Source organism: Chrysemys picta, chromosome 1, assembly GCF_011386835.1.
Source record: "Chrysemys picta bellii isolate R12L10 chromosome 1, ASM1138683v2, whole genome shotgun sequence".
NCBI classification, from domain to species: Eukaryota; Metazoa; Chordata; order Testudines; family Emydidae; genus Chrysemys; species Chrysemys picta.
The window spans coordinates 182,878,278-182,905,373 of NC_088791.1; the positions used below are offsets into that span (position 1 = coordinate 182,878,278).

General features: G+C 40.3%; 1 long non-coding RNA gene across 2 annotated transcripts in view; it reads right to left on the reverse strand.

Moving 5' to 3' along the window:
* The window catches only part of LOC135983910 (uncharacterized), a 119,892-nt gene that overhangs the window by 85,244 nt on the left and 7,552 nt on the right, over positions 1–27,096 (reverse strand). The window lies entirely within an intron of this gene.

Below are 27,096 nucleotides of genomic sequence, written 5' to 3' on the forward strand. Positions count from 1 at the left end.
ATTTACATTACGCCAGTGTAGGAGATTGTGATGACCCTATCCTTTCCAATATAGATCACATCACAGTGAATGATACCTTTGTCATCACTTCCAGAGTATATAGGGGTATTCATTTGGAAAAACACTAGAAAGGTTCATCTAGCAAAGTTTGTAGCTGCCTGGTTATTTAAGGCTTCTCTACATGGGGCTATCTGGGAAAATTAAATAAAGGAGATTATGACATCTGTTCGCAATAGTCTACAATGGCTTCCAATTCATTTCTGAATGCAATTCAGGGCATTGAACTCAGCCTATAACGCACTCTATGGTTTGGATTCTAGTTACCATAGAGACAAATTCTCTTTCTGTGATGCTATGGAATGTGAAATAGGCTTCAGCATTCATACTAACAGCAACCAGGTTTTAACAGAGAGGGAGCTAACTGAGAATTTTCATTAATTGAGTTCTTGATTCTGGAATTCTCTCCCCACTGGTTTGATAGAGTTTGAATCTGCTGACCTTCACGGTATTGACAAAGGTTTGTGTCTGAAGTAGACTGGTAGGAAAGTTTAAGTTCACTTTGTGAGAGGTTTGACAGAACCCAGAATTACAGCTAGTTGAAAGTCACAATTTCCCTTCTGCTGCAAGTTCTAAACTTGGGGGGAGGTGGAAGAGGGGGCAAGAAGAGGGAGATTCCATTTTGGAATGAAAAAAAGAAATTCTGAAATTGCTCATGGAAGGGAAATTCCAAAAATATTTTCAAAAATTTCAAAGTGAAATTCCCCCTTGGGGCTCCAAGGCTCCTGGCTCCACTGCAGCCCCCAGGGCTTCCAGGCTCCCAACTCCATGGCAGGCTCCCTGTGGCAGACCTGGAAACCTGGACCCAGAAAGATTTCAGGCTCCTGAAACCCTGGGTCCCCAATCCTGAGAAAGTCTTCTGACAGGCTGCCCTGGAAACAGGGACACTGGAATCACTGTGTTCCCAACTTGAATCAAGCTGCTGAGGAGCTGGGTGGGTAAGCTGACAAGAAACCAAGCAGGTTTCTTATGAAGATCTGCTTGGCAGGTAAGTTTTGAAACCTGTCTATGCTCCGTTGGAATATTAATCAAAATCAGCATGCTCCTGCAAAAATGTTTTGATTTCAATTACAGTAATTGGTATTTTCTGACAGAAATGTTCAGTCAGAAAGTTTCTGACCAGCTCTACCCAGAATTTACTGTCATTAGAATTGACCCCAATTAGAGGTTGATAGTGGATCTTCCACCAACTGTTTATACATAACCCTGATAATTAGCAGAGAGATTAAAAATAAAACTAGGAAATCAGCATTAAAGCCTAGCTTGCAAAAAGGAAAGACTTGATTAAATATAGAGAGGTAACAGATTTATAATGAATAGAAGGATATGCTTCTTTATACAACATATAATTATCCTGCAGAACTCACACTATTAATACAAACAAACAAGGGTACAACACATTAATGTATGTGAATAAAAATAGAGTTTTATACTGCCTAGGATAAAGCTAAAAGTTATCAAAGCTCACACTTAAATCAGGAGCTACTTATGAGCAATTTATTACTACAAAAAGGAGATACAATGCCAATCCTGGGGGGGGGGAAGGGAAACAGGAATAATTTTGCTCATGTGAGTAGCCCAATTGACTTAAATGGACCTACTTACATGAGCAGTCCTTGCAGAATTGGGTCCTATTAATAAATAAAATAATAAAAAAATCATTTCTAGCTCAGTCGTAGAATTCAATAGTATTTAATATGATCTATATCAGGAACTCCATCGTATTCCAAACAATCTCAACACAATAAGCCTATTCTTTGTAGATATACTACAAAAAACCTCAAAACCTTAGCCATACTTATCCTTCATTAGAAATCAGCTTCCCATAATATTGGTTATACAGCCACCTCACAAAAATGATTTACTTATATATGTAAAATATATTTTACTAGTATATTAAAATATAGTAATGTAAAAGTTTTCTATTTTCATGTTTAAAACATTGACAGACCTTAAATATATTAACATGTATTGTGCAATGTCATCATTTAATATGAAAAAGCTCCAAGTTGAAAAAGAACAACTTTATACATTATAAATTAGGTGTGCAATAGTTTATATTAAATCTATAATCCTGGGTGAATTCGTTAGTTGATTCCTCCTTCCCTGTTGCACTTTTGGAAGACAGTCTCCTCTGTCCCAACAACAACAAAAAACTTTTGCTTTTTATATAGTTCACCTATATATTTTGCTAAAAGAGTTCTAGCTTTTGCTGGAAGTTTCAATAAAATTCACAAAATAGCATCAAGACTTTTCAAACTGTTGCTCTGAGTTTGCACATCTGTATGAGTATGTAACTTTAAGAGGTGGTGCACATAAAGGTACACTGGTTTAAGTAAAGGTGTGCTTTTCAACCAATTTAGTAATCCCATTATAGTCCACTGTGTGGCTACTCAACCAGTATTGAGGTGTGATTTCTAAAACTAAACTAACATGTATCAAATTAATTGGTCCATTAAGACCCTGCTGGTGCACAGTCTAGGTTCCCTGATATACTTTAACATATAGCACACTAGGGAACCTTTAGTGCACATCAGCAGGGTCTTCGTGGACCAATTAATGTGCAACACCTTAGTGAGCTTTAGAAATCATATCCCCAGAGCATGCACTATCACATCATGTAGGCAAGCCCTATAAGCAGTCTTAAACCATTATAAGTGTGATCACACAGGGATTTGCATCAGTTTCACTAAATCTGTTTTTAAATTAACTTTAGTTAAACTGGAGCAACCTCTGTGTGTAGAAGAGCCCTATGATGATTTAGTGAAAAGTGTTACATTGTTAGATGGAGTTTCATGGCAAAGACAAGGGGAGAAATTTGCACTATACCTGGCTCTAGTCCATAGTATTCATAACTCAATTTCATAAGCATTAAGAATTGGTTGGAAAACAAAACAAAAAATTGACCAGGAGATCCTGAATAGCCCTCTCCTCCTCCTCCCAAGTTTATTCTAAACATGGGAAGGCATGGAGGAGTGCCCTCCTAGACCATATTAGGGCTCCTTAGAGAAACCAATGGCACAGCCAGACACAAAGCTGGATTATGATTGATCAGAAAGTTCAAATCTGCTGCAAAACCTACCTTGACACCTTAATGTGGTGCAGGAGTGACCCTGGCTGTTCGACAGCGATGGTAGCGGAGTGTATTCTCCGGCAGGTCTAACCATGCTATTAAGGTGTCGGACTGTCAGCCCAGCAAGAAGGTTGCTTCCTCCGTGGAGGGGCATATAATCCCTCTTTCTGAGGCTGTAAGCTAGCTAAGTTGAGGAGGTAAACGCGCCACTGACAGCCCAGACAGCGGGTGGCTTAAAATAATGGCTAAAACAACACAGAAAACCAAGTCTCAGTTCTCTGCACGTCCCTTGATCCCCACTCCAGAGGCAGTGATGCATTCGATCGACGAGAGGCTAAAAAGAATCTCAGGTGCCAGGTTGCCAAAAGGAAACCGGACAACTCTCTCAGTGTGCACTTATAACTGCAGAACACTGAGGAGGGAGGAATCGATAAACCATCTCATGGAGGAAAAGGCAAAGACAGCCTGCGATGTGCTGGGTGTTTGCCAAACATGACGAAAAATGGAGATGGAGGTCAGTTGGAGGGATGGAAGCACGGTCATTCTAGGGAAAGGACAAGGCACAAGGACAGTTGGAGTCATCATAAACAAGGAATGGTCTCTGAAAATCATCTCATGCCATTTGAAGTCATCACGTATCGGGGTGCTTTACCTCCGATTTAACCGAAACAGCACCCTCAAAATCATCCAGAGCTACGCTCCCACAAGTGCATGTGAAGGTGATGATGTGGAATAATTCTATCAGGCGCTGGAGGAAACCCTCACTCAGAGTTCCACATATACGATTGCAATGGGAGATTTTAACGCCAAGGTTGGGAGAGGGAGAGAAGGCGAAAAGTTCATAGGAAGGTACGGTATCGGAGAACGAAACACGCGAGAACGACTAGCTATATTGGCAGAGACAAGGAGAATGTTCATTGGTAACACCTGGTTCCAAAAGAAGGCCAACAGAAGATGGACTTGGATCGCACCGAACATGAAGACAAAGAATGAAATCGATTACTTTCTGATCAATAGACGACGCATTGTGCAGGATATTTCAGTAGTACCATCATTTAACATCAGTAGTGATCATTGCCTACTGAGAGCCAGACTCACGTTCACTGTGAAGGTGGAGAAAAAGGTGCTGTGTATGGCGAACAGAAGGCACCAACCAGTAGCTTTCAACGAGGAAATCCTGAAGGAAAACATTTCCAGGGAAGACTGGAGCCTCCTGGATGACTGCGATGACGATTATGAGAACTTCAGCAAGAGACTGGAATGGTGCGTGCAATCAGCTGAGTGTGAAAGACCAAAAAGAGCTAGTGGAAGAATCTCAGAGAATACAAAGACCTTATTGGAGAAGAGGAGGAAAATGAAAAGAAATGGCAGTGATAGGCTTGAGTACTCCCTTTTCTGCAAGCTCATATGAATGAGGCTGAAGGAAGACTTCGAGAATTTTCAAACCGAAAAGCTCCGAAAGGCTGCTGAAGATTGTAAAAGTCTCAAAAAATGCAAACAGGAACTGGCGTTGTACAGGTCATCATTATCGGCTTTGAAGAACAAGGATGGAGAATCAGTAACCTATCGAACAGAGATGGAGGCAATCTGCAGGGATTTCTATACCCAGTTTTTTTGCATTCTGTATAGACATCCCAATGCCATCACTGCAACAAATCGATGAACACATACTCCCGGTTCTCATCAGCGAAGTCCGTCACGCAGTCCATCAAATGAAAGAGGGAAAGGCTCCAGGCAAGGATGGTCTGACAGCAGAAGTGCTTAAGGCGGGAGGTCAGGAATTCTGGAAAGCTCTTGCCCAAAGGTTCAGCCGTTACCTGGAAATCCAGAAGATACCGTCCAGTTGGAAAGAGTCCAATATCATCTTGCTGCATAAGAAAGACGATCGAGAAAATCTAAAGAACTATCGCCCGATCTGCCTGCTTTCGCATGTCTATAAGTTGTTCACCAAAATAACAACAAATTGACTGTCACGAAACCTGGATGAACAGCAACCTAGAGAGTAGGCCGATTTTCAAAGAAATTACAGCACGATAGACCACATCTTCACTCTAAACCAACTACTAGAGCTTTCAAGGGAACAAGTTGCCTTTATGCATTGCCTTTGTGGACTACGAGAAGGCGTTTGATAGCATGGAGACTAACGCTGTTCTTGAAGTTCTTTCAGAACAGGGCATCAGCGCAAAATATATCACATTGTTAAAGGAAGCAAACTCTGGCTGCAGCACGGATATATCGCTGTTCGATACTCCTCTCCGAATCCCCATCGAGAAAGGTGTGAAACAAGGAGATACAGTTTCACCATAATTATTCACAGCATGTCTTGAATAGGTCTTTCGACGAGCAGACCTGAAAGGCAGGATTAATATCAACGGCGAGCGACTAAACTATCTCAGATTTGCAGATGATGTAGTGCTGATAGTTGAAAATACAGTCCAGCTTGAGAGAATGCTTAAAGAACTGAACGCAAAAAGTAGTCAAGTCGGATTAAAAATGAACCAGTCAAAAACGAAATATGAGATTGGACGTTCTGCCAAGAACCCAAATAACTCTTGGAGGAGAGCAGATCCAAGAGGTCGACAAATACGTTTATTTGGGCCAGTAAGTCAACATGCGCCACGATCAAAAAGGCGAACTGTTATGCAGAAAAAAAGTTGGATGGTGCGCATTCAACAACATCAGGGACATCCTCCAAGGATGGATCAGCAAAACAGCTCGTGCAAATCTTTTTAACTCGACCGGGCTTCCAGCGATGCTATATAGCAGCGAAACATGGTCGCTGACGAAGACTGAAGAACATCAACTGTCTGTCACACAGAGGGCAATGGAAAGAACATTTCTGGGCATTTCTCTCTGTGATCACCTCCCCAATGAAATAATTAGGCAGCAGTCTGGAGTCCGAGATGTTGTTGTTGAAAGCAGGCTCAGCAAAATGCAGTGGACGGGACATGTGGCCCGACTCAGTGACAACAGATGGACTGCAGCTATATCTGAGTGTTATCCGTGAGAACTGAAACGGCCACGTGGTCGGCCTCCAAAGAGATGAGATGATTTCTTAACAACGAGATATGGACAAACATGGCGAAGGATGGCCAGAGCGAGAGAAGATTGGAAGACGTGTTGTGATCGGCTCAGTCTTAACTGATGAAGGACCAACAGTCTCCACAGTCTACGCAGAAAGTTCAAAGAGGCCCTGGAACACAGCCAGGGAAATTCCTAGCAAACTCATTCAAAAGGCCACTTGTGACAATATGTATGTGACCACATTCGGTTACCTTGAGATGCTTTAAAAACACAAAGGCTGTCCAACAGCGTTATTCACTAAAATAAGATATCATACCGTGCATCCCAAGGAGTCTTCTTATTTCTTTCACTTCAGTTCGAATACTCTTTCTTTATTCCCCTTCAAGCTAACTTCCCCAGCTGATGAGAAAGTCACTCTACTCACCACTGCTTACACACACACTACTTGCCTCATAGAATAGAAATCATTGTTTACTTACAAAGCTGAAATAGCAAAACCTCTGCACCAGTAAGATAGCTCAACAGCTGACTAAATGCTCACATTTTTTATCTTGATTTTTTGCTTAATGAAAAAAAAAAGATTAAAAAAAACAAAAACAATCAGTGTCTGGCTGGTGATCGGCTTTTCTTCAAATGAGCTATAGGGAAAGAGAAAGCCACCTCTGTTGAGCTGAAGATACTCTGCCCATACTCAAGAGACGTCCGTGTAGGTGTCTGGACTAGATGATCTCTTTGAGGTCCCTTCCAGAAATACATTTCTATGAATAAGAGTTATTTATTGGGGAAAAAATGTATTTTCCCCCTATTTTTATGCCATCAAGTATCCTGAGTATCAGTCAGTGAACTGTTGCTGAGCATTAATACATACAGTTCAGTTCTGCTCTCCCCTTTTACTGTTTCACTGTTGATGAGTTGATGGTTCATTCTACTTCAGATGCTGTAAGGTTTATAATATAGGACTTGCAACATGGGATGGAATCTACAAATTTAAATTATTCCAGTGTTTTAGGATTGTGTATTTAATATAAAAAAATATTTAAAATCTATCAGCCACAAAACCAAGGACTCTCTTTGCACAACTAAAAACTAATGAAGTGTCATAAGAGAAAAAAAATAGTGAACATACTTTCCCTTCAATCAAGTGCTGAGATATACTAATGAAGAGACCCAGGAAAAAGACACACAAGTCTGTCTATCTTCTACTGGAGAGAGTTCAAACAATGAACATCTACCCTTTATAATTAAAATAGTCTAATTTCTTAGAAATTATATATACACACACTATATATAAATCAATCAATCAATCACCAGACATGAAAGCTAAGGCCTGAGAAATGGTTGCAATTCCTCATAAATGTAGTACTTCAGGTACCGTATGATACCTATAGGGATAATTATTAAAATAACTAAAGATTTCTTAACCAAACTTAAGTTAACAATATATTTGCTCTATGATTTGTGGCTAGTAAATAAAGGGTCCCAATCAGCAAGTAAAAGAAGGCCACGAGAATAAGTAGTATTACCTATGGTGTGGGAAGGATGTATGGTTCAAAAAGTAACTAATAAAGTAAAGAGCTACAGTAACAAGACAAAGAAAAATAGTCTTAAAAGAAACGAAGCACAAACCTTCCCACTTTTCTTCTGGGGGAGGAGATAGGGAGGAAAGGCCTTTGGGAAGAAAGGAGGTTGTGAATCTCGCCTGGATTAAGACTGGAAATAAGAGTGAATCGTCTCAAATTGTCTTTTTTAGCTGAAGACAGTAATTGTCAAAGACATAACTTGATTGTTAAAGGGTATAAAAAGCAAACTCTTAAAGATTCCTTGCTAATACCTGCCTGATCATGTTTGAGGCAACCAGTATGCATCTAAGCACCCCCTGGGTTTACCTGGTTTGTAAGTATCATCACTAAATACCCAGTACCTATAAATGTTTTATTACTGTTTGGATATAGTAAATTGCTTATTATTTCAGCTTTATAGGCATGTTTAGAGCAATTGTTTAAATACTATTTGGCTTTTGGATTTAATAAAAAATAATTATGATTAAATGAGTGTCTGGTGGTTTCCCATGTTAATAATTTGAAATATTAATAATTCCAACAGTAGACAATACCAGTTAAGCTTTACCTTTCAAAACTGCAGCGTGCATCTGGAGATTAAAATGGGTAAATTATAAAATTAGTAACACAATCTAACAATTTTATATCAAAACCCCACTTCAGGGACATATGTGCAATATTGGGGAATGCATAATTGGGCCTTAATATATTATGTACAAGAAAATACAGTAAAGTTATATTAAGATTGCAAAGTCAAGCACTAAAAAGTTAGGAAATGCCAGAATTAAGATTCCCTGTACATCCTATTCTGTGCACAGAGGGAAGTCTTTCCTGTTGATTTCAAAGGGCTTGGGATCAGAACATGAATGAGGCAGGGTTTCTGTGGAACAAATGTATGTGGTCCTGTAATTAAAGACAGTATCACATAACACAAGCACAAGGGGCTCAATTACCAGGCTGGGTGCTCAACACTTTCTGAACATACTTTAAACCAAGCCAAACTGGTCATCCAAAGTTAGAGGCACCAAAAATTAAAGCACACTTTTGAATATGTTGGCTAAATCACATTGGATCTATATCAGTATGAATGTGTCGATGCAGTATACAATTTATAATTTCAGCTGGTAAAACGTGAACTTATGACTAATACGGTTTTAGAACTCTGAATAAATTATATATTGAAACTGTTCCTACAGTCTTCATATATATGCAAGTCCAAATGAAGTTCATGTGAGTTTTAAAGATCAGCAGAATAAGATTTGATGGATAGCTAAAACCTGAAATTTCATTTGACATATGTGCCATTGCTTGTATGGGTTACTTTATCTTCAGAGTCAGTGCTTATATTGATTGTAGAGTGTATAAAGCATATATAGGTTCAGAGAAGTAATTGACATTTAATAGCTAGATATTAAATACATAAAGCAAAGGAGAGAATTATATCCGTACCCTGGATAGGCATAATGTAATTCCCAGACTGGATTTTAAAGATTACTTGACCTATAGAAGTCAAATGAAAGAATGTATTTTTTCCTGCAGAAACTGATATTTATACATTTAGAGAGAATAAAACATAATAAACTTAAAGGTTCATTGCATAACCTCCCAAAAGAATCTTTGTCCCTCAAAAATGCAGTGCAACTTGCAAACTGCTATTAACTGCAACTACATCAGTTTTAGGAGACACTTTGTTGCCCAGTGAACTTACCTCTATTATATTCACTGTTTTGCATTATATTCTGCTTTATTATATTCAGCAGTAACGTATGGAACTTACAGGCCTGTATCCTGTAAGACATTGGCTTCAGCAGTTAGCATGAAGCTTTGCCATAAATAAATTTAGGTAACCCATAAGTTTTGGGAAACTGGAATTAGAACGTAAGTGTAAATTTCGTCCATAAAGTGATCAGTCAAACACAGAAATACGAACACCAGATTCTTGAAGGTTTTGGACAGAACATCCAACCGCAAGAGTGCCATGGCAATGAACTGACATATGATAATGGGGTGAAATCAAATATATAACCTATAGAAAAAGGACATCTTAAAATTGGTAAGGGGAGGAAATACAAATAAAGAGGGCATGATAATTTTAGCATTATATATTATAAAAGTGGCATCCCAGGGTGGGGGAAGAGAGAGAGAGATGTAGCCCTTGTGAGGGGACAGAATGATGGCCCACTGGTGAAGATGAGGAAGATAATGGCTAACATTTCAGGTTGTTCTGCAAGGGATGGTGTCAGTATGGATGTTCAGACGTACTTTCTGTATTATCTCTATCTACCTTACTGAGTTAGAGTGTGTGTGACTTTGCTAAATGTATTAGCAAATTATTTATTTGTAAATATAAGAGTTCCTATAGTGTGAGTATTGCACCTGTGTGCATCGGGGTTCCCAACTATATAATAGTTTTAATACTGGACCTCATCTTGGGACAAGAACCTTGTGATGGGTTCCCCCCCAGGGTCCCACCTGGAGCAGGGGTAACACTGATCACCCTGATCCACCAGCCTGGGCTCCCTCTCACATTATTGCTGTGACAAGCTGCAAAGCCCTCCAGCTTACACTTTCACCAGCATGAATACAGTTTGGAAAACACCCAGATGCAGTTACATGCAGGTTCTCTGACTAGCCCCTGCATAGGAAGGCTACAGCTAAGGCAACTCCCAAATTCTCAGGCACACATCCCGTCTGGAGTATAAACCAAAAATTATGCTATCTTGTGCTGCACAGGGAACTGCACAGCATAAGCTCATAAAATTCGCCCCCTCCCTCAATGTGGAGAGGAATATGCAACAGTCTTTGCCCCTGAGTCGTGATTCCCACACACTTCACTTCACTCCAGCTCACTGGTTTAGATAAAGCAAAAACAAGTTTATTAACTAAGCTCAATATACCAAATAGGGTGAGAATCTGCTATTCATATCCAGCCTAAGAGATGATACAAGCATTCTTAAGGGGCAAGCTGCACTTGCTTTAGGCTTGGAATCCCCAGCTATTTCATTCACAGGCTGGAAATCCCCTTTGGCCTGGGTCCAGCACTTCCTCCGGTTCAGTCTTGTTCCTCAGGTGTTTCCAGGAGTCTTCTTGGGTGGGGAGTGAAGAACACCAGATGTCACTCCCTGCCTTATATAGCTTTTGCATATGGCGGGAATCCTTTGTTCTCAAAGCTTGGGCCCCAGACCAGTCTGTGGAAAAATACTGACATCCCAAGATCGAGTCCAGAGACGTGTGGTCTCATCACATGTCCTTGTAGAATCATAGCAGCCATTACTTGGAGGCTGTCTGTAGCATTTTCAGGAAGTCTCCTCATGTGGGAGATAAGCTTTTCCCAACACCTACTGTTTTTTCTCCTAATGGCCCATTGCCCTGAATAGGCGCTTCCCCACCCACTATCTAGACTGAAAGCATCTTGTCTAGTGGACATTACCCAGACGTAACTACATTTGAAATACAGATACATAGTCAATATTCATAACTTCAGATACAAAAATGATATATGCCTACAAATAGGATAATCATATTCAGCAAATCATAACTTTTCCAATGACACCTCACATGACTTATCTTGCATAAAATACATTATAATTATGATATAATTATATCATAATATCACTGGGAAGAATATGGGGTGCAGTGTCAAAAACCTGTCTACCCCTAAAGTGATAAGTGGGAATTCTTATTCATAAGCTATAGATCAGGTTACAACTTTTTAATGCAGTTCCAATGATGATAAGATTACATAAAGAGGGTGACCTTGGAAAGTCAGATTAATGCGTTTAGGGCAGAGATCCTGTCTTCTTTTGTATTCTTCCTCTCTACAGCACCCAATGCATTAATTAGAAACAAGCAAGTAAATATTAATTCTATAATGTTTTTCTTTAATCTAATAGCCAATGTTGCAGTTATATGGTAATGAAAGATATTAACCAAAGGAAAAAATATTGGGATGTGTCAAATCTCACGTCAGAGGGGGAAAAGAAAGTTAGCCTCTCCTCAGGAAACAGACTGAAATGGTACTGAAAAGTATTTTCTTTAGAGAATGCATGCCAGATAGAATATATAGGAATTTGGGTTAGTACATTCAACATAAGTATTTTCAGTGAGTGTTATGGTTTGTGTGCCTGCATGAGTTTGATGATTTTGAGAATTTATTAGTTTATTATGTATGCATGCCTGTCCTATATTTTGTTTTTATCTCATCATGAGAGCTGGAGTCTATAATGTTTCACAGTGACTGGCTGATATCTTAAAAGCAATTGGAGAAAAGAAGCTTATTGTCACTCATGTTAGAGCCAAACACATAGCCAGCAGGCACAGCGAGACTAAAGCGATCAAGAATGACTTAAGAGACATGTTCTTTTATTCACTTCCTGGCACAAGTATGTGATCTTTCTGGAAAGTCTACCTCTGAGTTCCAAAAGAATAAGTGAGAATAATAACTCAACAAGGTAAGATTCCTGGGTACAGTTGTTCAAAGTTTTTTTTGGACATAGCTTATTCACCCAATAAAAATCCAGTTTCAGTCAACCCAGAATTATTCATGAATTCACCATGTGCGTAAGTGTAACCCACACACCTCCTGGGTGTAGTGTTCTGTCCCATCTAGTGGCTGGCTGGCTGGCGGGCGGGGAAAGAGACAGATAGACACACCTTTTAGCTCATGTGGTAGCGGCTCATGTACTAAGCGCCAGAGGTTCCAGGTTCAATCCCCCCTGCCCATCAACAACTGGGGTCTGTCGGCATTACAAGTTGGGGTGCGTACAGGATTTCAACTGGGAAGTCTCTGAAGCTCAGGATGCACTTCCTTAGCTAGAGGAAGTGTGTAACCCACACACCTCCTGGGTGTGGTGTTCTGTCCCATCTAGTGGCACTGAGACCACTGAGAGAGAGAGAGAGAGAGAGAGAGAGAGAGAGTTAAATGAGTCTGCTCGACAGCCCTAGCTAAGAGCCAGTTGGCTTTTAGATCAAACTGTAGAGGCTCATGCACTAAACTCCAGAGGGCCCTAGTTTGATCCTGCCCGTTGACGACTGGGGTCTGGTGGTGTTACACATGTACACACACAAAACACCCTTAGATTCACAAAGGGATTACATACTTTCACAAAATAGCAAAAGAAGCAACTACTGGTAGTGCCCTCCCCCCCTCCTTATAATCTCAAGGCACTCATCTGGGATGTAGGAGATCGACATTTTGGAACAGGGTTTTGAATTTAGCTTTTTAGCTGTGTGCTCTAATCACTGGAATAAATGTTATAAGGAGCCCCTACAACCACAACTCCCTCCTTCATTTTAAGATTCTAGTCTTTAAAATGTTTTGTTTCCAAGCACGTTTAGTTTAAGAAAAAACATTTTAATTGACCCAAAATGGACTTTCTGAAAAAATTCAGATTTGATTAGAGACAAGCTGAACATTTTGTTTTGATTTTTTTGGAACTGCCACCTAACTGAGAATGCAGCATAATTGTATCCATTTCGGTCCCAGGATATTAGAGACACAAGGATGGGGAGGTAATGTTTTTTATTGGATCAACTTCTGTTGGTGAGACAGACAAGCTCTATATGGCTTGAAAGCTTGTCTCTAACCAACAGAAGTTGTTCCAATAAAAGATATTACCTCACCCACCGTATGTCTACCAAACTGAGAAGTCAGTTATTCACCCAGCTCTATTTTTGGCTGAAGAGCGGAATATGGATCTGATTGGTTTCAAGGGGTCCTCTTCTCTTTGTGATCCAGGTCTCAATCCTACAACAGATCACATGGAACTCCTTTGAATTCAATAGGACAATATAAGGGTTCCCGGCTATAATATACTGTAGCATAAGCTCTCTTGCTTTAACCACTAACTGACGATGTTATGAAGAAGCTTCCTGTAAAAAGGATCACCATCACTTCCTCAGTGCCCCCTTGAAGCTCAGTGTGGCTCTGCTGTGGCTGCCTCAGTTTCCCCCCTCAATGAGGTAACAATGAGGGCTCTGAAACATACATCCAAGGAGAAGCCAAAACCCTGCACTTTGCCATAGAGTATCTCCACTGATTAAAGCCTTCTGAAATGATCACTTGTACAATGGTTTAAAGGTCCTTACCTTACGGCCCAGATAAAACTTAAAAGTCCCCAAACAAAAAAAGTCTAAGGTTTCAGCAGCCGCTCCTTCTGTTGTAAAGTCTCAGGCTTCTTCACTGCCTAGGAGCTCTGTAGTCTTTTTCTTGCTTGTTCAGGGTCTCTCCCAAGCCAACTGGCCTGCCTCCCAGTCTTTTGTCTAGCTCAGACTCCCCAAGACTTCCCTTTCTCTTCAGGAGTCCTTCTCCAACTGCGGTCCTCAGACTTTTATCATGTCCAGGTGCTTCCTTGCCTAATTAACTGCCTCCATGTTACTCAATGAGCTAACTACTCCAGCTGAACCTGAGTTGCCTTTTCCCTCTTGTGGCACCTGTCAGAGGTAGGCTGTCTTGGCCCCTTCCTTCAGTGGGCCAGCTACCCCCTGACACTTCCCATATTGACAGACTACTACATAATTATCCCCCCCTGAAGCACTCATCACTGTCAGACATTAGATGGGCCACGTCTGATCCAGTCTTGCAATTACAATGTTCTATGACTTTGTAAACCAAACATTAATACATAATTTCATGTATTGAACAAGTACAGTCTTAGTGCACTGTGAGAAATATTTAAAAGAAAATATTAGCAATTCTTTACAAAAAATGTAAAGGCATAACAGTTACAGGGGGGATTTATGTGATGTTTTGACAATAATTTGAGCTCTGGATATAGAGCAAGTTAGAGTTGCCCAGGGTTTTACATCACTCATGCAGTACACCTGATTTTTGTTTGACAGCTCCTTTTAAGAGCATATAGTTAGCTGCTCATGTTGTTCAATTCAGCTAATTTGGGATGGATTCCTACCTATTTTCTACACTGTGAACATCCCCCCATTTCCTATAGCTGTCAAGTTGCATATGTAAGCAGAGGACTGGTCCCACTATTGTGGGGAACTTTCCTGGCTTACACACTACCCCGGTGAAGTGGGCTAGCGAAAGCATCTGAGTCCTTGCTTCCACTTCCTTTACCCAGAGACCTGCCTGACCTCAAGGGCTCCCCTTCCACTCTCTTGTGTGTCAAAGTCCTCGTAACCCCAACAAGGCTGGGCCCAGGATTCCTGGGGGGGGGGAGGAGGGCTTGACCCCCCCCCAACTTTGTTGTTGTCACTTAGGGCAGGGGCTAGGGTGTCCCCACTCCGGGGTGTTCTCTCTGCACTGGTTGCTTTCCTGCCCCAATGATCATTACATACAATTCAAAGCAAGTACAATTTATTAAACAGTAATGAATTTAAAAAAACATGGAAAAATGTGAAGTTAAAGGAAAACACATAACCCCGCTCTGTGGCATGGGGACGTCACAAACAACATCTCTGGGATGTAAGGGTAGTTCAGTCTGTTCCTCACAAGTCCCAGGCCCTGGCTGTGCTGCCGGGATGCTGCGGGTTGGAGAGGTGCTCTGGCGGTGGCCACACGCTCTCAGGTTCTAGGTGGCAGGACCCTTCTTCCCAGCGTCGCCCCTGCCCAGGTTACGTGCCCCCCCTCCCCAGTCTGGCCTGCAGAGCCTCTTGGCTGGGGGCATCTCCTTGTGCTGCGCCTGCCACCCAGGACCTCCCTCACTCTCCCCAGCTGCTCACCACACCAGGCTCCAGCTCCCCCACTCTGCCTCAGCATGGCTGCTGCTGCTGCTCTGCCTCCAGCTCCCTGGGCTGCTTCTCTGGCTCTGGTTGCTACAGCTCTGCTCCCAGCACAGGTCTGCTCTGTGGGCTGCTTCTGTGACTCTGCTCCCAGCTCTGACCTGCTTCCTGGGCTGCTTTTCTGGCCCATCTGGCTGGCATAGCTCTGTTCCCCAGCTCAGTTTTGGCCCCTGCTCTCTCCTTAGCTCAGCCCCACTCTGTCCGATCCAGTCAATTCCAGCTTACATGGAGGATGGGACCCCCGCCCCTGACCTCCTGACTCCCTGATTAGCCTGCCCGCCCTGTCAATCAGGCTGACCTGGAGCATTGACCTGTCCCCATTGTTCCTGGGGACTGTCACTCTCAGGATCCTGATTTCCCATCGACCATTCCCCTTATTTTTGGTATTGGGAGCTAGCCAACACCCCCACTGACTTTTAGTTAAGTGCCTGTTAGGAGTGGGTAATCTGTTTTATCTAAACAGTAAGTCCTATGCCAACTTTCACCTCATCTTTTGGTGGCAGAAACTCAACCTGCTGCCACTGCCAGCTGTAGTTTACCTTCCAAGAACGCCTGGGGGCCCTGGCCCTTCTGATAAGCTCCTAATATCACACTATCTGGGGTTGCCTAGGCCTGGACACTTCTGAGCAGAAACTTTAGATGTGCAGAATTCAAATGGGGCCGCAAAGTAGTACTAACTCACTTTAGTACTGGTTGCTGATAAAAGCAGTGTGGAGGAAATTAGGGTAGTAGAGCCTGCTACTCAACTGTGTTGCATCTGTGTGTATTGAGGGCAGATAGGATGGTGCAAAACTTTCACCTCAAGTACTAAATGAGTCCTCTGGACAAGAATTATGGAACCTTCCACCCAGAACAGGACGGATGAGGGAAGTGAAGGACTGTGGTGACTCCCCTAAAGACCAAGTACCAAAAAGAACTGTTACACCTCCCTTGAATCCAGTTGGAGGACCAACACCTTGAACAACAGTGGCAGAGAGGGAAAAAGTAGGGGGGGCACTAATAAAAATGTTCTGGTACTTCTCTGAGCCAAACCAAACCTGAAAGGCAAAGTTTGTTCCTGTGACAGTTTGGTAAAGGACTAAAACCCATATGACATATGATACAGTATGTCATAACAGAAGTCGACTGACTTAAAATAGTCCAAATCCAGCTGTGTCTGACATGTATACAAATCCCTTGATCTCCATGGAGCTGCATTAGTGTAAAAGAGCTGAATTTGGCACATTCTACGAACATAAAGCCATTTATCATTCCAGGCATGGCAAAATACTATTCCATCTGTAGCTATGCGGTGCTGAAACAAAACTCCATTCTTTTAAATGAGTTCACTTCTCTGAAGAAGCATCATGGAGGGCACCTTGAACTTAATGGCAGTTTGGTTGTGCTTGGAAAGTGTGAAGAAAGTGTGAGTCTCTGAGCTAATATAGCTCAAAGATTAATTTCTAGCACTAATGATTTTGTGAACCAGCCTTTAGAAATCATATCAATTAGTTGTGAAGTCATCCCAACCATGCTCTCCCCTCCCCCTTTTGAGACTGTGTGAGGACTTATTTTTATTAATGTACATTCTAGTAAGTGGATCAATAAATTCTTTGTTAATAGTATATTTGTGTCAATTTCTCTACATTGCATCATTTTCAAGAGACTTAATCTTAACAGTAATACAGTGGTTAAGGACTTGTTCCATCTTTCAAAAAAATTGCTGAACCATTCAAACCTACACTCTTCCCTGCTTTTTGTTCGCTGGTGGGAAGGGAGCAGAGAACATTTTGATGGACTATATTTCATACAATATTGTTTACTGTACTTTTTATTTAGAATTACACTAGGGTTGGCCCTGCCTCAGCGCAGGGGATGGAGTGGGTTACCTATCACGGTCCTTTCAGCTTTACATTTTTGTGATTCTGAAGTGTTTTTCATTTTGTTTCTCATCTTAAACGTTTCCATAATGTAAATCTGTCCAGCTATGTAATGATACTTACATATGTGTTTGTGTACATCTATGCAGAGTATATGCAACCTGAACATAATTCAGAAGTCACTCACATGAGCACTAGGAGGCAGCGCTCATTGCCATGTACTAATAAAAATGGTTGAAGTATATATTTCACTCTCCTTAGGTTACAGTTAGCCAAGGATGTAATGTGGGCAGCATTTGGATGGTCAATACACTTTAGAAATCACAGGGTTATTGTGTGGTTCTACCCATTTGGGAAACACCAGTAGTCACATTATCACTGAACCTTTTTTCCCCATATACAGTGGAATAGGTTTCAAGGGCTATTCTGGATTGGGTTCCTGCAGAAGTGGCCACTTTGCACCATTTCCTGGCTCATGAATGCCTTGATTAAGCTGGTGATGGATATTCATGGTTTCAGAAAATTAGGTATAGAACCCACAGGTCCAATAATAGCTAATCATCTTGAGACTGACTCAGTCATTCTGGCATTTTAAATGGAAAGTCCATGGGCCAACATATCCTGCTGATGACAAACCACTTGCTCCTGTATGCTCTTATTCCATTTCTTTGGCATCTTGATTTATGGATCTCTAGACTAAAGGACAGGTTAATTTACTCCCCCTATAAGATGGGCAAGAGACTAACCCATAGTTGTGTCTGGTAAAAGTACATACTCAAATGCAGAGCTGAACAGAACTTACCCTCATGTAGTGCAACCTAAAAATATGTTATGGACTAATTCTCTCTGAGAAAGAAAAAGATGGAACAGCTGACCTCCAGGTAAATGCACAAATTCATGGGGAAACTAGACCAGGCAAGTTAGGGGTGCTGACCCAGTAAACGCAAAGGCTTGTGCCTTGTAACATTAATAGTAAAAATAATAGCCACTTACAGTGAACTCAGGCTTACACTAGTGAAATACGTTTTCTGCTGAAGTGTAAAGGAAATCCTCAAATATTGCAATATGCAATCACACAGTTATTGTGAATGTCTGCTTATAAAAAAATGTTCTGTGAAGAAAATCACTATTATGAATCGTACTTTCCAAATGAGAATATCTACAGCAGGAAAGAGGGTGGATACAGATGCTGCTGCTTATATATCACTTATCTAGTAACATCCCTCCGACCTCCCCTCCCCCCTTTTTGGAATTTGAAAATAAAATGAAAGACAGTGTTGTACTACCCTTTTGGGAGAAAAAAAATAAAGTGCAGGGTGGATTGGGATTTTGGGCTTGGAGTATGAAACAACAAGAAAACATAAGAAAAAACAGGCCAAAGAGAAGGATTAAAAAGTGAATCACAGAAATGCAATGAATTTACCCAGTTTCAGATGCTGATGAATGGGATCTGTAATGAATGAGGCAGTTTTTCATACAGCTAATTTTCGCAAACACTCAAAAATGTTTAGGATTGGAGTAAATGGAGTTACATCAACTTACTCTAGCTGAAGCTCTGGTCCTACATTTTAGTTTTGCTATTACTAAAGGCCACTTGGATGACCATAAGCAATGGGGGACCTGGTTTTCTGGTCCACTAATGCCATTTTGCTCAAAGTAAGCAGCACAAAGTGGTCTTAAACTGGCCAGAGATAGCCACTGGAGATTTATCCCTGTGCAGAGCAACTGATCACTGGCTTTGCCACCTCCTGCATCTGATGTCCACTGCCTACCTTGCCATAAGGGGAGTACTGGGGGCAAGTGTGGGTGGAACAGAGAAAAGAAGAGAGCACAACTATACCTGAACCTAAACTCACATAAATTAAGGATGCTCCTATGAAATTGGTACCCTGTAGCCCCCCTCCATTTGGAAAGATATGGTGGCCATTAATGCAGTTTGAATGCAGAGAGGTTAGGGGTTCAAATTTACAGTGGATCAAGGCTTGTATTTTCACATGCACTTTTACACCTGACGCCTTTGCATTACCACAGTCACATGCACAACATTAGATTTCTAAATACCATTTATATGGGCATTTGCAGAAACTGCATGTAGAATGAAAACATATAAAAGCATATAGCTCTAGACTTTAAAAATTCCACCTCTCCATTGATGGTGAGTTTTTTGTTCACCCCCTTCCTGTATTTTAAGGCTTCAGGACTGTGTGCAAATGTAGCATTTTTTTGTACGCTGAACTCAGACCTCCTTCAAACATATTTTCCCCCCAGTCATTCTGTACTTGTATTTAGTTTTCTATTCAGAGAATTACTTTTTAACTACATTCTCTTTTTCCACAATGAACAAAAAAGACTTTTGTCCCAAATCATTAGCAGTAATGGCATGGTTAAACCCCACAGATCTCTAAGTTCTGACAGAGTCACATCCTCTGCTCTGATCTTTCTGCAACAGCTTGTTGACCTGGTATAAAATGTGATTTTTTTTTTTTTTTTAATTTCCATAGACTGATGGGAAACAGAAATCAATAATTTAATACTATAAATTATTCTGTAATAAGTGAATATATTTCAATACATTTCAGCTGAATGCATTTCAAAGGAAAGAAGATTCCCTCTTTTTATTTAAGTTTGAAAGGGGAATAATGTGAAGAATTTGTGAGATACAGAAATTGGAAATGATGACCAAAAAAATCCAGAATAGGCAAATATTTATAAACTTAGGGTAGGTCTACACTACCTGGTAGTTCGGCAGCAAGCAAATCGAACTTCTGGGTTCGACTTATCGCGTCTTGTCTGGACGAGATAAGTCGAACCCGGAAGTGCTCGCCGTTGACTGTGGTACTCCAGCTCGGCGAGAGGAGTACCGCAAAGTCGACGGGGGAGCCTGCCTGCCGCGTCTGGACCGGGGTAAGTTCAAACTAAGGTACTTCGAACTTCAGCTACGTTATTCACATAGCTGAAGTTGCGTACCTTAGTTCGAATTGGGGGGTTAGTGTAGACCAGGCCTTAGATAGCTTAGAAAATGTGCCAATTTTTTGCCATGAGTACTCTGTTGTTTCAGTACAGGCTTCCCCTGAGCAGACTATCAAATGATTTGTTTGTTAGGAGATGTGTACTAATGCCTAAAAAAGGCCTGATGAAATTACCAAAATGCACTTACATAGGCAGATGTGAATGCAAGTTTCTGAGCAAGGAGAGTGTAGGGACAGTGTGGCATCTAGCTTCCTTACTGAATTTCCATAAGCCACATTTGTATTTATTTATATAATCACTACTTTAATTCAAAACAAAGAAAAAAGGAAATACTATCATATGGTCTACCCTATTAGATACTGTTCCTGGTATATTCAAGCAAAACAGTTCCACTTGGCTAGACAAATGGAGGAAAAAAAGATTAAGTTGATGTGAAGATTTTAAGCCTCAGGGGGTGTCTTGTCCTGCTGATTGTGTATCACAGCAGTAAAGTAAAACTCTAGGCTTCAGAGTATATAGTCGTAAAATAGCTTTGAGAAAACTGAATAAGGAATAATGAGTGAAGACATACACCTACTGTAAAAATAATAGACTAGATTCATTCATTGTCTGTCCATTGAGCTGAGCTACAATATCGATATGAATAAATACAAGCTGGAAATCATGACCTTCAACTCCATACAATGATGGCAAGTTAGATAAATAAAGATAAATTAGGGCTCTGCAGTGATTCAAGTTACTACCCATTCACCTCTGAAGGCCTGAATCAAGTTTCACTCAGTTTACAAATTGAATAAATCATGTGGACTCAATTCCAGTCTGTTTCCATAAAAGACATTTTCCCATTTCATAAGAATGTGTGCGTGTGAAAAGTTGGTACCCTCCATTTCCGATTAAATATCACTTTTCATACTCCTCACACCCTCCAATTCTATGTGCTGCCTCTGGCAAACATAGCTCTCATTCCTTGCTATTTATCTCCCTCTACTTCGTCCATTCTGTTTCTTCCATTCCAGCCCACTTCCCTCTCCCCACTTTGTTGCATTTTTATGTACTTATTATGAAGTGAAACTTCCAGATCCCCTATATTGAGGTGCCAGGGAGTAGCATTCAGAGATCAGGAAATTTGGCCATTTCATTTGGTTATCAAGAGTATTTCCACTTAGTTTAACTGCAGTGTTCCAACTTAGTGCTGAAAAACTATTAACTAATTAACATTAAAATATTCCCCATATTAAAACAAAAGGCCAGATATGACAATGGGCATAACATATCACAAGAAATATTTTTTTTAAAAGATAAGTTGGACAGAAGTTTCTCCAAATGAATAGTTACTAGAGATGAACAAGCTTGGAAATGTTAATGTTTCCAAACTTTTGGGTCAACATGAAGCTCAATTAAAAAAATCAAACATCTCTTTAAAATTTAGGATTGGGATTTTAGCATCCAGAGCTCTTTTAAGCCAGCAGCAAATGTGATGTTTGGGAGAAGCTTCTAGTAAACATCTGCAAACCTAACTCATTATCCTCCCTCAAAACCCTCCTTAAAACTTTCCTTTGCCAGGAAGCCTACAAAAAAACTTGACCTTGGATAGGGTGTTAGAGTGCTGAGACCACTGCCTATCATGCTGACCAGTATTGTCTCATTGTTTCCTTTTACTCCTTATGTGTCTCTACTCCTCTGTTGCCTTATACTTAGATTGTAACTCCTTGTGTCAGGGTCTATCTTGCTCTGTGTTTGCATAGCACCTAGCACAATGGGAGTGCTGGTCCATGATTGGGGCTCGGAGGTGCACGATAATTCAAATTAATAATAATGACTTCATTAGTATGAAAGAGGAAGTCACAATACAATGCTCTGATTACTGTTGATTGAACATTTTCCATTGTCAGACTCACCATCCTGGAGCATTTCCTTGTAAAAAGACGGTGTTACAGCCCCTGTGCTTCACTTTCTTCCCCCAGACTTCTAGGTAACAATGTCCAAACTCAAAGGAACAAAAACTCTCATCTTTCCCAGGCTTAATACTCCACTGATTATTTGCCTCTTTCCTGAGCTCTTCAGAGTTCTTCCTCATCCTGTTACAGAGTGTGGCCTCTCAAGGCTTTCTCCCTAGAGGCCCAGCTCCACCCAAGCTGCTAACCCTCAGAGTTTGTTCCCAGGAGTCTCTCTTCTCCCAGGTCTGCCTTAAGAGTCTCCTTCTAAGCATGGCCCTCTCCCTCCAGGGGCAGTTCCAGGGTACAAGCTCCTTCCTACAGGCTTCTCTCCTCTGTGGCTCCTTTCCTACAGTGTGAAAACTCTCAGCTGACTCTCTCCTGTATTTCTTCCCACTATTGCCCTGCAGTCCTTTCTTGATAGGAATCATCCAGTCTTGTTCTCCCCAGCTGAATCAAAGCCTTAATTACCTCTCCCCCCTCCAGGTACCACAGAATGGGTTAATTGGGCTCACTGGCTCCCCTTTACCCTATCACTGCTACCATGGAGTGTAGTACACCCCATAACATCCATCTAAATGGGTTATTGACAAAAAAATGTTTTAAACTTTTTGGGGGGCGAGGTGCAAATAGTGCCTGGACTCCCCAGAAAATTTCATGTATTTTCTCAAAAAAAACCTGATCACCCTTTTGCTGAAAATTTTCAACAAAAAAGAAATCTGTTTTTGATTTTTCATTGAAAAGTCAATATGGATGACCCCCACACACACCCACCCTCACACACAAATATTCTGACCACGTATACCTCTGACATCACAGAGCTAATTGCATACTCATAAAATAAGGGAAGGTTTAGTGGACTAAAATGAGATTAGTCCCCCATCCCTCACAGAGCTAAGATTTTGGCAATATTTGACCCCCCCCAAACACCAAGTGAGCAGAATCCTCCACAGAATTTCCCCCAATGGGAATAGCCCTTGAACAAAGATCCAGTAACCAGGATGGAGAGACTCAGCAACAGAGGCTGCCAGACGCACTCAGGGTCATTTTAAAAAAAAGTATTTAACTGCACTAGCTGGATTTTCAAGAGTACCTAGGCACCTAATTCATATTGTATTTAAGTACCTACATGCTTCTGAAAACCCCAGTAGGTGCCTATATGTATCTTAAGGTGCCTATATACTTAAAAAAAAAAATCTGTCCTTCAGACACTTGGTGATGAACAGCAGTATAAAATCCTCAGATAAAATAGATAGGGACATCAAGGGCTAGTTAACACATTCCCTCTGCCAAATCCTCCCAGGAATACCATGTGACCTGTAGCCCGCCACAGAAATTCCCAGGGCAAGTGATGCTTTAAAATTTCTCTTATCCCAACATCCACCAGACAGCAGAGACTCAGCTCTCTGGGATTTTAATGCATGAGACCCCAAAACAGAACCATCAGACAATGTCATTTAAAAATATTATTGTACTAATTTCTATGGTGCCTTTTGCTGTAGCAGCAAGGTTTAATTGCAGAGATTAAAACAGAAAGGAATAACACTGGAAATACTACTTACAGTTTGAGCTAATAGAGGAAGTGTAGGAACTAACATAACATTATGTACATTATTTACCTAAAATAGTGGGCTGGATTTTAAAGATAATCTGAAAGTTACAGAATTTACAGGGGATTCTTAAGCTTTGAACAACTACACTAGTTTTATTTTTCTGAGTTATATAAACGATCATAGCAACTATATCTGAGAAAATGTAATTTTAAAATTACATAATAGTCAATCATTGTAAACTAAAAATAATAGACTCCATCCAGAGATTTAAAAAAAGATAAAGGGAGTGAGCATGAGCCAAGAAATTCATTTCAGATAAAGTTTCACAGATTTTAAGACATTTCCCTCAGCCCCACCATTTTATCTGATTTCACCTGCCTGACTTTCAGGTATGTCCAAATTTTGAATGTATCAAAATTGCATATATTTAATGAAAAGCTAGATATGGTTTTAAAAGATAGAGGCACACAAGATAATTTGATGTTTGTTTCAAATTAGCAAATGCTTACCCAAAATAAGAAGAGTCCAAATATCATCCCAATCCCAACTGGTTATCCAAAATGCAGCTCAGCGCCACAGAATTTTGCTGTACCGTATCACCATCGCTCCGGGTAAAAGCTTGACAAACAGATCATTTTACTTAGTGCTCTGAAGGTAAATTGATTTGGATTTTGTTGGACCAATTGGTGAAATTAATTCCAGAATAGAGGGCTCTATAGAAAATGCCAGAAAACAAGGGATAGGCAAATCGTATTAATGACATGGACAGACATCAACCCCACCACATTCTCTGACTGCTTCCCTGAACAACTGACACCATTATTGTCTTTCATGGATTGATCCTCAACTAGCTTGCTTATAAAAGTTCCTCTTTCTGCTAGGCACTTGGAAATAGATCACCACCACAGAGACAAGCACATTCTCTGTACACTATCCAGGTTTGAAGCCTAACTGAAAGGTGCCAAGGAATCCAAGGATTTTTGATAATGACTCAGTTACCTGACCGTTGCTTTTTTCAAGTTGGCAGGATAGCGACAGAGCTATTGTTAGCAAAATCAAAGTCGAGAGATTATTTCATCAGCAGTAGCTTAAAAGCAGTTACTGAATGAAACTAACATCTTTTTTTTCCCCCATAGGAAATCATTAATTACCTCCACCAACAATGGATTCAACATGAACATGGACCTGTCTTGCAGCTGTGAACTCAAAGCTCTCTCAGTCACTCTAGCACTTCAGTAAGTGAAACTGGCTAACACTCACTCAGTGACAGTAAAGTCATTTCTCCCCTCCAGATACAGATTTGCCCCTCCAGAAACAGCCAATTAATTTAGAATCAGAATCACGTTATACATTAAATCTGACCAAAAGGAGCCCTCAGCAGGAAATACAAGATCTCTATACAAAGATAACCCGAGAGAAGATTATATGAGAGAACATTTGGGACTGTAATGATGGTCAAAGACAGTAAAAAAATCAAAATGGTCCCTTTGGTGCAGTGGCCCACTAGTAGTACAGTGCTATGAAACTGCCTTTGGATCTATCAGTATCCTCAGGTAGACAGGTGAAACAAATACTCCATTTCAATAAGCACAATTATCTTATCACTCCTCTGCTATACCTGCTGCTAGTTTTTTTTCATTCAAAGTGGATAGGTTTTAACACTTAATAATGCTCAGGCTGCTCCAAACCCTAGACTTATGTTTGCACAATGGGAACCATAGATGATATTTTGTTCATAAAATATTTGCCGTAAGGAAACTTCAAACCTACAGCTGTGATTTCTTAAAACACAATTCATTTCATGATGAAATTTAATTAGTTTGGAAGGAAGAAGATGACGTTTATAAAAGGTTACATCAGCCAATCAGGGAACAAAGACAACAGCATGTGACTTAGGTGACCAATCACAAAGCTTGCCTAGTGAATTCTGATGCCTCTGGCTCTTGGTAGTTCTGAAATGCAGGTAAACCAAGTGGAGAAGCTTTCAAAAGTACAAAAGGCAGTCAGGGACCTATTTCCCACTGAAAGTTAGTGGCAATTGTGCATCCAACTCCCATTTGTGCCTGTGGAAATCTTCCCTGACCTCCATGTGTTTGCAAAAATCAGGGCTTTAGAATTTTAAACTGCAAGTGCTAATTGTTTAGTAATTAAAATGTTGGATGATTAGAACTTTAATTGCTAAGTGGCTGCTGGAGATCTAGTCCATAACAAGACGGATTATATATCTGTCAATTACAATTTCTAAGAAACTAAGAAATTAGTTTATACGTAAGTGTATGTGTATACTTGAGTGCAAATGTTTGTGAAATTTGGAGCATTTGATATTCTGAGAACATATGGACCTATAGCTCATGAGAAGCAACATATAATTTTCAAACAAGGTAATTTCTGATTACTTACCATCTGAAAGTCTTTAATTGGAAATTTTAGAAAATCTGTTGTAAAATTATACCCTAATCTATTTTAAACACACAAATTTGGAAAGAAATCACTAGCTCCAAGCAATAGTTAGATAGCATTAAAAACAAGGCTTATAATGAAAGTCTAAATTCAGCTTCATCTAGTATCTCCATAGTTGGCATAACCCTGGATAATCCTTCCATCTTAATCCATACATTCACTGGCTACAGTGTGAAAAGCCAGCAAAATAAACATGATCTATTCACTCTGAAAACTGACCAAAAATACATCCTGTTTTATCCAATTGAAAGAGAAAAGTGAGGTCTTATTCCTACAAACTGTAAGTCTTAGATTCTGTCCTCAAAGTCAGAAATGAAAACATAAAAAAATGAATTATAATAAATACCTCTCACATAAAACAGCACTTTTGAGCTTCAAAGCACTGTACAAAGATTAAATTTCAGACTCAAGGGTTCAATGAAAGGCCACAAAGCTGCATGAGAAAATGGTGGCAAAGGCAAAGATAGTCAATAATTTAGTAAAGAGTTTAAACACTCTCTGGCAGGAGAACTAATTATTTGGAGAAATAGTTCTACTCCAAGATAAAAGAATTGTTTCAACTGAGTCTAAAATTTAAAGAGAAGCAAACGAGAAATGCTGATGTATCTTCATTAGATTATTTTGATAGTTTAACCCTTTTATGAATTGGTGCCAGTTGGAGAAAAATATGTGGAAACATTTAAATCAGAAAAAAAATACTTTTAGCATGCACATGCACTTTTAGCATGCACTGCTGATATGCCCACTATTTTTAAATAAGACTGGTATAGTTCATTTTAGTCATCTGAACTCATTTTAGATTGAAACAGATACACATCAGGGTATTTTTAATTAATATTAATTAGAACTTGTATAGTTGTTGTGCCCAAA